The 13,083-nt window shown below is 50.6% G+C and overlaps 1 long non-coding RNA gene across 2 annotated transcripts; it reads left to right on the forward strand.

Annotated features, from left to right (window-relative positions):
* The first annotated feature begins 506 nt into the window (after positions 1–506).
* LOC308567009 lies at positions 507–11,370 on the forward strand. Of its 2 annotated transcripts, none has more exons than XR_014000254.1 (7): positions 507–844; positions 5,554–5,743; positions 7,992–8,073; positions 9,448–9,516; positions 9,604–9,782; positions 9,892–9,960; positions 10,564–11,099. It is a non-coding gene; the product is annotated as an uncharacterized lncRNA (long non-coding RNA). The 2 variants fall into 2 exon arrangements; XR_014000255.1 differs by having other exon boundaries at positions 523–805; positions 10,564–11,370.
* Positions 11,371–13,083: the final 1,713 nt, after the last annotated feature.

A 13,083-nucleotide genomic window follows, 5' to 3' on the forward strand; every position in this document is an offset into this window, starting at 1 on the left:
CACTTTTAAAGTGCTTCCATATGCGTGTTGGACCCAGCCTGGCCCTAGGCAAACGTTTTCTGAATGCATTAAAATTCAGGACTATTTTTTTTTTTTTTTTTAAGTGTAGACACCAATGTTTCATTGAATTCATGTCTGGTAATTATTAGCTTAAATTATGGCTCACACATGACTTGACAAAGTGGACCATGAATTAAAACACACACACACACACACACACACACACACACACACACACACACACACATGCACACACCCCAGAACTCTTCAATAGATGCACCCAACTCCTGGTTATTGAGATGTCAGTCAGTAATCATTAGGCAAACACTCTTCATGGAGGGAACTGCTAAGAGGCCCCGGAGTCCCCAGAGAGGATCTAAAAATGTCAAAAATGTTACAGTATAAATGAATGACACCAACAAGAGAACATGTGTTAGAGATGCAAGCAATTAGTTAATATATTACAACTTTCAACCTCTGAGCAAAACAGGCAACAAAAATTTCCTCTTGACAAAAAGCTACAGATAAGGATCGGCTTGGTCGCCACCCAGCGCAGTGGCCCGGCCCTGGAGCGACCCTCCAGGAGCCCGGGAGGGAGGGAGGGAGGGTCCGGGACGCCGGGGCTGCAGGGTGCGCGCCCCAGGGGTAGATCCCGCCGAGCCTGGAAGTGACTGGCCTGGCTGCTGGGCTCTCCAGTGGAGAAGTGGAGCCTGAAATGAAAGAAGACGCCCCGAGTCCCCGGGCCCCCCGTCACCCAGCTGGCTGCCCGTGCTCCTCGCCGGGGCTTTGGAATGAAATTTAGAAGGTAGAGCGACATCGCATTGCTGTTTTCAAAGGAAAGAAGGTGCCTGCAAAAGGTGACGGGGTGGGGGTGCTATATGGACAAATGCTTGCTCATTGCTTTTCAGAGGAGACTTTTTTTTAAACTAAATATTGTATATTGTATAGTTTCTCTCTCTCTCTCTCTCACACACACACACACAGAAAATATGTTTTAAGCAAAATACACATGATGTGTTCTTGGGCTAAGGGTTTGAATAGGTCCCTTCCACGTAGCAAGGAAACACTGAGAATGCGAGGAAGGAGGAATGGAAACCCGAGCTCACCAACTCCAAATGTAAAAAAATTTGTAGACAGTTAAAAATGCCCGTCCCTGTACACACGCACACCTACACGTTCACACTTCCTCTGTTTACTAAATAACATTTCAGCACAGTTTTCATCTTATAAGGAAAGTGTTTGAAACTTGGAATAAGTGCACTTAATTAAAGGAAGGCTGTGAAAATGTGCACTAATCTGATATGACTAATAGCAAAGTGCATGAAATTGCTAATTAGAATTTCATTAAAGGTGCTGCTTTATCAGGCTGTGAAAATCACAACCTTTAAAATTCTTCCAGGAGAGCTTAATTCCTTTTCAAACAGAAATATTCTTTAAAGACATTTGATTTGCTCTGAAGGAAGCCGTGGCTTGGGCTGGAACTGAAAATGTTGCCGATGTCCCAGGAAGTGACACCAGAACAGGAATATAGATCAGGGACATTGTTTCATTTGCCCGATGAATCCCCTTCTCCGCGGGTTATTGTTCAGAAAAAGACAGTCATGAAAATAGAGTTGAGTCCTTGGTTTGTTCCATGTGTGATTTGTTTTCTGCTAAAGTCAAATGTTTATTCTCTTCCCGTAAGAAGAAAGGAAAAATTACTTTAAGAAAATTAAAGTCACTAAAAAGAAAATTAAACATTTTAATTTTCACATGCGTTACAAAAAAATAAAAGGCAGCAGACAATAATTTTTTTTTTTTAAAGAAAAAGGCCATTTTAAAAAAAAATTCAGCTGGCCCCCTATACTCGTTCTTTAAAAAATAAAACTCTTAAAATACTAATAACATTTCAATCATAAGACTGCACTTTTTTAAATTAGGAAAGTCCGCTGTTAACAACAGCAGAATTATTTTTACTTCCTCTCTGACTTGCTTTCCCTAGGCGACAAGGTTTTCTTATTTCACATTTAATTATTCCCTGTACCAAATCTGCATTTCAGCTTGCTCTTTGCCACTCAGGTCTGTAAAATTCTACTTTCCTATTTTTTTCGTCTTTTCTATTTTCAGCCTTATTGGGGGTCACTTCTCTTTATTGTCACACACGTAAAGTTGCTATAGCAGGTTCCTGCCCCTGCACACAGCTCCCAAGGTTACCAATTGTATTTTTTTATTTATTTGCTGTTTTCACTTGTTGTTCAAGTTCTTACAATTAGTAACTTTTCAAAAAAAAAAAATGCAAGCTTGATTGAACAGTTACATTTTGTTACTGGAAAACCATTAATGTTAATGGAAACTACAGCTCACTCAAAGCAGCCGTTTACTTTTACAGAAGTTGTTAAAAAACCAGCCTGGCTTCAAATTTGTTGAACACACCGGTGAACGGTGATGTAATTTTGCAGAATTGAAATTTTAAATACACTTTAAAAGCCTCGGTTTAAAAGCTAATCAGTCATTTTTACCTGATGACCATATCTAAAAGGGGAGAAAATGAGAACAGAAGTAACTTTATTTGAGAAAACTGTGTGATTTCTTTGGTCATTTAAACAAATCTCAAGTGGGTTAATTACAGTGTGCTCTGATTTTTCTTCCAGCCAGAGGAATTTTCATGGCATTTAGGTAATTTATCATTTTAGGTAACAGATAAAAGATGATGTTTTCCTTTCCAGCGTTGGGGAGGTATACTTCTACAATAAATGCAACGATTTTAAAAGATCGGTCTAGACTTAAATGAGTGAAAATTATGCTCGTTAACTGTAACGTCTGGAGCCGAGGTGGGGTGTCAGTCTTGCCTATCTGCGGGCCACCGCAGTCACACAAAGCTGCTAATTCGAATGTTTTAAGTTTCAAATTGAGAAATATTGTTCTAATATGGCAACAATGGGGCTGTTGTCCTCTCCAGCGCACGGCGACGGCCGACTCCTCACTGTCGTTTTATGCAAAACGAATGGCAGGTAATTGTGATTTAATTCTTTGCAAGCAAATTACAGCGAGTGTGTGACACAAAGCCGCCGCGCGGGCCCTCCTTTCTCTGTCAGCGGTTGAATTAAGGGTGGCAGGAGTAAAAACAGCAATTGTGCACAACAGCCCTCCCCGGGCCCCTCCCCGCCGCGGGGGGACCTGCCAATCAGGCCGCGCCGCCGGAGGCTGGGCCCGCGGGCCGCTCGGAGCCCCGCGGCCCGCGCGGGTCAGGGGTGCGCGCGGCGGCCCGGGGGGTTCCGCGTGGGCGCCGTGGGCACGGCGGGCACTAGGGGCTTACGGAGCTGGACCAGGGTTCCTCGGGCGGGTGGTCCTGGGCGCGCTGATAATAGAGTAACCAGGCCGCGCTCGCCTCCCCTGGAGACACTCAGGAGGGCTCCCTGGAGGAGGCGGCGCGCCCGATCGAGGGGGCGGGGGGAGGGCTCTGTGAGTGCCATCTGGGCGCGGGCCTCTGGGTGGGGAGGAAGCCAGAGATCAGAGCCTCTTGGAGCCCAGAGAGCCAGTTCTCAACCCCCAAAGCCGCAAAGCCCGGGGTCAAAAGGGAGACGCTTGGGGAGGCCTGAGGGGAGAGCCCGAAAAGCGGTGATCGTCTGAGAGGGGCGTGTGTCTGGTGTCCCCACCCCAGGCTCCCTGGCTGTGGGCGGCCTGGCACACCATTAGGGCTTTGGGATGGGGCTGGGCAGCAGGCACACAGTAGGTGCTCAGTAACCATCGATCTGACCAACGGTGTGACCTGAACACTTTCCGTTGTACTTCAACAAAATCCCAACTCCTTCCGCAGAGGCTGTGCCCTCCAGCTTTTGCCTGGGATCTGCTGGGGTGGAGGTTCTGCATTTGGGATGCCAGAGAGGGAATCCTGCCTGCCCTGTCCTCGTGGGGTAACTTGGTGGGGAGGGTGGGTTCCTTAATCTGTCTGGCCTCAGTTTCCACAGCTGTAAATAGAGTTAATAATGGAACCCTACTTTCAAGGGTCCTTTCAGGTATTTAATAAACTATTTGTAAAGAAAATGCTTAGAATCGAGCCTGGCACCAAGTAAAGTGCCTGATAAATGTTGACAGGGCCCCCTCACTCCACCTCAGTCACATCTCCCCCTCCCTTTTCCTGGACCCCCTTCCGGAGTCCTGGCCTCAGGGCCTTTGCACTTGCAACAAGAGCTTTTACCCTGCTCCTGCCATGGCCTCTGCTTCAGGCCTGCGCTCAGCTGTCTGAGAGATCCTCATGACCACCCGCCATCACTATCAGAACGCTCTTTGTCTTCTTCCTGATATTTATCCTGATCTGAATGTTTTTCCTTATTTGTTTAGCATTTATTACCTGTCTCCTCCCACAAGTGTAAGTTTCCTGAGAACGGGACCTCATTTGTCTTGCTCTCCGCAGGTCCCCAGCACCTTGATCGGTGCCTGCTAGGAGTAGGTGCGCAGAATATACCTTAGAGTGGATGAGCGGAGTCACTTCCTCTGACTTATACACCAAGATGGTTGAACTGGATCACCTCTAAGCGCCTGGTTCTGTCATTTAGGGTAATAGGTGAAATTGTCACCATGGAAATAATAGTTTCAAAATTAAAAAAAAAAAAATCCTAAAGAGATCTAGGTTCTCAAGAAGGGGCCAGACAGTTGAAGACTTTTCTCAGGATCACCATCTTTCTATCTGACCAGCTTTGACCCGGAGGCTGGAGCCAATCTCTCTAAGCTCTCCCGAGGCTCCCAGGGAGCTGACGGAGGACCCTCTGGACTTTCTCCCTAATTGAGGGCTGTGCTGGCTCTGGCCAGCTTGGGCCCAGGAGCCCTGTAGACACCCACAGCACAGCAATGCCCACCCTTATCCTACCTGCCCTGCAGGGTTCTCCAGCCCCGTCCAGTGACTACATCCTGTGACAGTGGCCTTTTGTCCTCAATCTCCCTGGCCAGAGCTTTTCCGCTTCTTTGATTCCCCCTCTTTGGCATCAATCACAGGTTCACACCTGCTTTCCCTTCTCCCCAGAGCCAGCTGCCTTAGACTGGCTCCTGCTGGGCTTGCCAGGCCATCCGAAGGAGCCAGAGAGGCTGGGTGGGGCTGCCCCAGCGCTCAGCTCCGGTTGGGGAGATGAGTCAACTGGCTAGGGTCACTGTGTCTCCATGCCCCGGCTGGAGCCAGGGATAGAGTATTTTTGGAAGGCCTGGCCTGGCTCCCCATCTCACACTATTTATTTACTCAGTGAGATCATTATAAACAATGAGTATCTGGGACACGGTGGCCATCCTTGGTGGCTAGCTCCTGTCCTGGGGTCCTATCTTTAGGAGAGAATTTGGAGAAGACCTCTGGCTATCTACAAGAAATAAAAATACTCAAGTCATTCACATAGCCCAAACCAGTTGCTTAGCACCATTGGATCAGGCACAGTGATAGGTGCCGGGGCAGAGATACAATAATAACTGACATTGTTTAGTGCTTCCCATATGCCAGCAACCATCCTAGGTGCTTCATGTGTGTTATATCACGTAAGGAAATACTCTATCTCTATGAAATAGGTTCTATTACAATCTCCTTTCATGCAGGAGGAAACAGGCTCAGAGAAGACACAGAGCTGGCCAAGGTGACACAGCCAGGGAGTGACCGGGTCTGGACTTGGAACCAGAGCCCACGCGTTCTAACCACCACACTGCATCCTTCCTCCGTTAGTCTCCAAGACCGAAAAGAGGCAGCCTCGGCTACCAGGCGACACAGCGTCAGAAGCAAACAGAGAAGGTAGGTGTGTGTGTGTTTCCCTGAACAGGGTGTCAGTAGTGACTGACACACAGTGGTTCCTACCCTACGCCAGGCCCTGTTCTCATTGCTTCACACGTCATTAGCTCTTTAAATCCTCACAGCACCCTAGGAGGTGAGAAGTAACGTCAACCCATTTTATAGATAAGACACTGAGAGGTCCAGCGGCTTGTCCAAGGTCTCAGGGCTAGCAAGTGGCAGAGCTGGGCCTGGAACCCACAGAGCCTCACTCCAGGGCCCATGCTCTTACCCCGAGCTTGGGTCAGGCCTCTGCCTGATAGTCCTGGTGCCCATGTGCCAGTTCTCAGGCACCCAGGAGTGCTGAGCCCCTTTGGTGGGAGCCCAAACACCCTGTGATTAGAGCTCCAGAGCTGCTGCTCATGCACCAAAACCCTTGGGGAGTCTCTATTTCCTTGTCTGTAAAATGGGTGTAATGAGATCAGTTCTCCCTGCCTCTCGGGAAAACCGTGTGAACCGCTGATCTCAGAAACACTCACTTTTCTGGGTGCTGGGCACCGTGGAGAGGGGATACAGTGACTCCTTCTGCCTCTCGGAAGGTGCAATAGGGACCAGCTAATTCCTCATGGGGGGGCATGACTTTTGACGGGGAGCCCCCCTGCAGTCAGGTTGACAGGCAGCTTGAATCAGTAACTACTATGTGCAAAGTCTGGCCCTGTGCTGTCACAAAGGAGGCCCAGGCTGTCTCAAGGAGTGGCGTCCTGGTAAAGAGAGCTCTGTACCTCTACCTGCAACCTGAATAAGTCAGCGCCGTGGTGCTGTGGATGCTGCAAACCTCAGAGGAGAAAGAGGGAACCCAGGTAGGGGCCGGCCTAGCTTTGCCAAGGCAGTGAAATCGAGATTAAACTTGTCTGCCTGGATTGGAATCCCAGCTAGCCGAGTGACCTTGGGGAAGTAACCTGACTTCTCAGAGCCTCAGCTTTACCACGTATAACACGGAGATAATAAAGGGACCTAGCTTACAGGGTTATTATGAGTATTAAACAAGAACAGGTGAAGTGCTTGGAACATCAGCAGCTCTGTATTACATACTTATTTACTCTTTTCATTGTCAAGGACAGCCACGAGCAGAGCTTGAGGGTTTAGAACACAGAGGGTGTTTGTTTTTGTTTTTTAGAACACTAAGTAGCTCAATTTGGCTGTTCATATGGGAGCGATGGAAGATGAAGCTCGAAGGAGAGGCTGGGGCCAGGTTATGGGTATATACTCAACTCAACTGGCAACGGGGAGCCACTGAGGGTTTTTGAGCAAGGCAGTGTCACAGCCAGAGCTGGGCTTTAGAAAAGTCCCTTTGGTCACAGTGTAGGGTGGACTGGAATGGCAGTTATGGGAAATGCCCGGTAGAAAGCTTTTGTCATCGGCCAGGGTTGTGGCAGCAGGCAGGGTGAAGAGTTTAAATCGGAGCTCGTGGCAGGGAGTCCCCAGGAGCTTGGCGGTCTGTAAACTTCGTACGGCAGGGCGGCTGTGCTACATGCACCCTTGGCCAAGCGAGTGGCTGGGAACCCAGAGCAGGGCCTTCCCTTTGCAGGCCCAGGCTTGGGATGCGGTCCCCCTGGGCATCACACCATCAGTCGTATCTGTGCCAAGAACGAGAGAAAAGAAAGGTAGAGAAATGGGGACCAGCCTCCCTTTGGTCTGAGAACTCAGAGCCCCTGGTGTCTTCAGAGTAAGCTCTGATGGTCTGAAAACAGGTCCCAGAAGGCTCACTTGGAAGGGAAAAAGGAAGCTGCCTCTTTTGGGCTTTTTCATCAATGTTTTTGAAAAGCAAAGCAGACCGGCGAGAGGGGCCTGTCTGAGGCGCGTTTCATCTTAACCTTTCCCTGGAATCCTGGTAGCCCACCTAATCAATTGAAGATCACAAAATATTAGACTTAATGCTGCAAAGTGCTGCTTTTTAATTCACATAACAAGCTCCTAAATAATTCAAATAGCAAACAGAGCCCGCGAGTCAGTGGTGGAGGCTGCCTGGAGCAGCGGGAGAGTGTCAACACGTGCCACGCTTCCCGGATCGCCTCCATTTCCAGAACCCTATTAAGTTAATTGCCGGTTTCTGACAGCAGAGAGCATGCTGGGAGCCCAGCAAGCCTGATTAGCCTCCGTGGCATCCGGAGACATCAGCCATTTCACCCCTACTTGCGGGCTCTGGGAGCAGCGTGGAGAAAAGCCAATCAGGGGACAAGCGACGCTTCTGGCAACACGTTGGGTTTTTCAGGGCAGTGCCGTCTCGAGGTTGCAAAAGGCTCAGAGGACGCCACCGAGCAGTTGCATCACTTGGCACCGAATGGCCGATGCAGGTAAACATTAGTGCAAGGGACACGACCCCCGTCTCCTCAAGAAACTACTGGGCGGAGCCTTCAATGGAACGGGAGTTGGGCTGGACATCTGGAGAGGCCCCGGGCAGCCCCAGCGCCACACATTCAGGCGCGAAAGCCGACTCTCTGCATTTGAAAACCCAGTGGAGACACGCTGCAGGGTCTGGAGATGGGCAGAGATGGGCAGGGAAAGGATGACATGTGAAGTCAAGGTCCCAGACTTCTGTCCATCCAGAGGCTCCCAGACAGGGCATTGTTTCCATGGCTACCTGCTCTCCCCTGGGCCGCCCTGTATGTATTAAGTACAGAGCCAGGCAAGGGCATCCTGGCAGCTTGGAGATCTACCAACAGGTAGCACCCCCAGAGTGGGGCTCTGATCTATCCAATGCCCACCTCTGCCGCATGGGAAAACACCAGCAGAGAGAGATTCTGTGACTGCCCCAAGGTCACACAGCTAGTTAGTGGTGAAGCCAGTGACAGGAGCTGTGTCTCCTCCCACCTGGTCCTGTCCTCTTTCCAGTTCTCACAGTTGACAGTGATCTTAGTGGCACCAAGACTGACTCCACCTTACCTGGGAAGAAACAGAGCAATGCCATGGGCCAAAGCCCAGCTACCCCGCCTTTACGGAGAGAGGATGCACCATTGCCCGGGACCTCTCTGTGACAATAACAATATTCATCCATAATGACCCGCAGCACTAACGGCTGCCATTTCTGAGGGCTGAGTTTCAGGCACCGTATTTACATCACCCAGGTAGCCCTTTGAGGCAGGTGTTACTAGGACTCCCATTTTTAGAGGCGGGAACTGAGGTTCAAAGTTAAGTGGCTTGTCCGAAGTCACACACAACTGGTAAGAGTCAGAGGGAGGACCAAAACCAAGGTTCGTTTTGACTTACACCCGTTTCCTGTGGCAACACCCTCCGGTCCCACCTTAGATTTTGGCTTAGGCTGGAGATCTCTAGAAGATGAAGTGGAGAGAGATGGATCGCTCACCGGAGGCCCAGCATGAGCCAAGAGCAGTGGGCACTAGTGAGGGGGTGCTGCGGGACCCTTATCCTGCACCCTGACCTTCTGCCCCTTCCCCCCACCTCCCACCCACCTTTCCTGCCAAGAAGGGGACCCAGGGCTCCTCTTTCACACACTCACCAGCCTCTAGTAACTATGTATATATATTAGCAGTAGGTTCAGCTGCACTGAACAGAAAACTCAAACGACAGTGGCTTAAATGCACAAAGGTTTCCCCTCTGGTGTACAAGAAGTCCTGGGTAGGCTGGTGTGGTAGCTTCATGATCATCTGGGGCCAGGTTGTGTCTCTCCTCCTGCTCTGACATTCCCAACATGTGGCTTCCATCCTCAGTGTTTCAAGATGCCTGCTGCAGCTCCAGCCATCGGGCCCGCATTCCAGGAGGCACCAAGGAGGAGCAGGGTAAAGCCAAAGGTCTATCTCTAGCCATCTTCTCTCCCTTTCAGAGGACCTCCCCCGAGGTCCTTCCCTATGTTTCTCCCGTTCCAGCGCCAGAACTGAGTCACGTGGCGACAGCCAGCTGTAAGAGAGGCTGGGAATCAGAGTCTCTAACCGGGCGCTTTGCAACACACATTGGAAACTCCCTGGGGTGCCACTGGCCTAGGTTGGAACCACTGTGCTTTCTGGGGCTGTTTGTTCTGAGGATGGCAACGATGATGAAATCAACGGTAAATCGCGCTGTCAGCGATGTCCATCCCATGTGGTCCCCTTTCAAAATTAGTTTTATTTCTCTGAATTTCTTCTGTTCATAAGATATTTTCCTATTGTTCTTATGAGGTTGATTGGAGGAGTGGTTTCCTGTTCTGGAAGATCCTGATGACTGTTGGGCTGTAGAAACACACACAGGTACCCCTGGGCCGGCCCACCCGTGTGCCGGGCCCTGTGCTTGTGGCAGGTCACGTTGTCCTCACAGTAGGCGTGAGGCAGAGGGATGGCGACCCATTTTATAGATGAAAAGCGGAGGCTCAAAGAGGCTAGGTGACTTGCCCAAGATCACTCAGCCGGTGCTATAGACTAGACGTCCATGCTCTCCCTAAATTCAGATGTGGCCCTGACCCCCAATGCGATGGTATTTGGGGGGGGGGGTTGGGTTTGGATGACGTCATGAGGGTGGAGCCCCGTGGTGGGATCGGTGCCCTGATAGGGGGTGGATTGCAGAGCCCTCTCTCTGCCATGGGGGGGGCACAGTGAGGAGGCAGCCGTCTGCAAGCCAGGAAGAGTCCTCGCTGGACGCTGACCATGCTGGCCCCTTGATCTTGGTCGCCCGGCCTCCAGACTGTGAGAAATCACTGTCTGTTTTAAGCCCCTGGTCTGCGGTGTTTTTACGCAGCCTGAGCTGGCGAGCACAGCTGCCAAGTTCAGTCCAAGAGCCGGGGGGAGGCCGTGCTTTCCACCAGGCCACGGGCCGCTTGGTGCGTTCCCGGCCTTCAGCCTCACTCCCCGTTCCAGGCGATGTCTCCTGTGACAACGGGGCACCCAGGAGACCTCCAAGCATCTGCTGTCTCCCAGAGTCCTCTCTTATCTCCAACTTCCTCCTTTCTATTCCACTCAAGACCCTCCTCTGATCTTGGAAAGACCCCTGGAAAGTTGCCGCCCGAATCTAGCCCCATCACCTGTCCCCCAGGTGGACTTGGGCCAGTCACACCTCCTTTCCCGGCCTCACCTGGCTCAGGCTCTCAGTCCAGCCCCCCTCCTCGCATCTCAGCTCACATCCTGTGCATGAAGTCTCCGTGGAAATGGCTTTGCTCATCAAGTTCGGACCCACGTGGTCTTCTGGCTGGGCCCAAGGTCTGCAAATAGGACCAAACACAGGCTGTCCCCGCCCCCTGCACCATCCCCATCTCGATGAATGAAGCCGTCGCATCTGAGGACAAACCCCAAAGCCCCCCTCCCCGCAGCCCCAAGAGGCAGGAAGAGCTGTGTGCGGCCTCCCAGCGTCTCTCAGGTTTTCATATACATAATCTAAATATATGCTTTGAAAATTGAAAAGCGCTCACGTATAGAATGTGGCTGCGGGGAGGGAGTGCTCTCTTTGAACGTGTCTCTTTAAAGACAAAATTTGCCAAGTGTTTTCCTGCCCTTAAGGAGACACTTGAGCATGGCAGCAGATGTAAAATGGAAATTGAAGTGTCTCTCCCAGGCCACCGTACACGTATAAAACAGGCACAGTCTATTCTAAGCGCTCATTAATAGCTGGTCTCCGAGGGCCCCGGCAGCAGCCAGAGGATTTTACTCATTAAAAAGGTGGCGAGGTAGAGTTCGGTGCCTTCCCTGCTTGTCGCTGCGTGATCCTGGCATTCGCATGTCGCCAACAGGCCCCCAGCGAGCGCCCCGAGATTGCTGGCGTGAGTGACTGTTTTCTGAAGGGTTCGAGAGCGTCGCCCACTCACTGATGGGGCGAGAAGCCCTTGCTGTTTATCAAGCGGAGGCGGCCCGAACGCATTATCTCAAGACATATGCAGACGGGAAAGAGCTTTCGCTTGTCAGTTAATAAAAGATCATCTGAGGTTCCCAGCATCTCAGCACCGTGGTCCTCTAGATGGCACCTGAATGACATAGAGCCACCAGGCGTGGTCTCTGGGGGGGAGCGTGGAGTTCAAGGTGCTGACTGGAGGCTCCCTGGGTTTCACATCTCGGCATTGCTACGTGCACGAAGGTTTATTTTAGAAAAAGTGGGCAGCGGGCCTCATTTTTACCCCCACTTTTTGTTTGTTCTTTGCTTTGGTTGGCCCACTGTTAGGATCGGTGTTTTGTCTTCTGGTCCCCCTCTCGTGGGAGGGGAGTGGCATTGTCCTGCCCTCGTTTCAGGGCATCCTGAGGGCTGTCTGTCCACCTGAAACCTCAGGTGGAGGCCGGGAGCCTCGCTGGCCTCCCCACTTCTGCGTCTTCCACGGCCGCGTTCCTCCTGGCTCTGGACTTTGACCATAGCTTCTCTTGACTTCTGCTTCCCCTGCCCTTCTCCTGGCCAGCTCAGATGTCACCTCCTCTGAGAGCCCTTTCTTTTTTTAAAAAATAAAATGTATTGAGGTGACACTGATTAACATGATCATGCAGGTTTCAGGTGCAGGTTTCTATGGAGCTTAGAGTCTAGCAGCGATTGGCAAACCACTGCCCACGGGCCAAATCCAACCCCCTGGATTTTATTTACGGTATTTGTAAATAAAGCTTTATTGGAACACAGCCACACCCATTTGTTTACATATTGTTTGTGGCTGCTTTTGAGCTGTAAAAAGTTGGGCTGTGACAGACCAGATGGTCAACAAAACCTAAAACATTTGCTCTCTGGTCCTTTACAGAAAAGTTTGCTGGTACCAGTATGGTGGGGAAGATAGCCCAGAAAAGGATCATTACAGCAGTGATGTGTGCCCTGAGGGACAAAAACAGGGTGACATGATTGAGACTGGCAGAGTAGGAGATATGTGTATGTTACTGAAGATTAGGGTGCCCAGGGAAAGCTGCTCTTATGGAAGCATTATGTGAGCTGAGACGCAAAGGATGCGAAGGCTGCCATGTGAACAGCTGGGAACAGCAATCCTGGTGGAAGGAACAGCATGTGCAAAGGCCCTTTGATGTGTTGAAGGGATGGAGAAAAGCTGTGTAGCCAGGAATGCAGTGAACAAGGGGAGAGTAGGACAAGACCAGTGTTGGCAAGGCAAACAGGGGCTAGATCAGTGGTTCCCAAGGGGGACAATACTGCTCCCTAGAGTTTATTAGGGATATTTAGGGGGGGGACAGGATGCCATAAATTCAGCGAGTAGGCGCCAAGGATCCCAGACTTCAAGCAGAGCATGAAACAGTGCTCTATAAGGATGTTCACTCCTGGGTCCTGCATGACTTTGGGGTGTCCTAAAGGATATTCATGTGCGTGAAAAGGCAACTTCTAATGCCCTGAGCCTGGATATAACTCTTATTCATACAAACAGAAGGTAGTTTTAACACGGTGTCAATTATCCATCGAATCGTCTAGGA

The sequence above is a fragment of the Miniopterus schreibersii genome (genome assembly GCF_964146895.1).
Source record: "Miniopterus schreibersii genome assembly, chromosome: 14".
Classification (NCBI taxonomy): domain Eukaryota; kingdom Metazoa; phylum Chordata; class Mammalia; order Chiroptera; family Miniopteridae; genus Miniopterus; species Miniopterus schreibersii.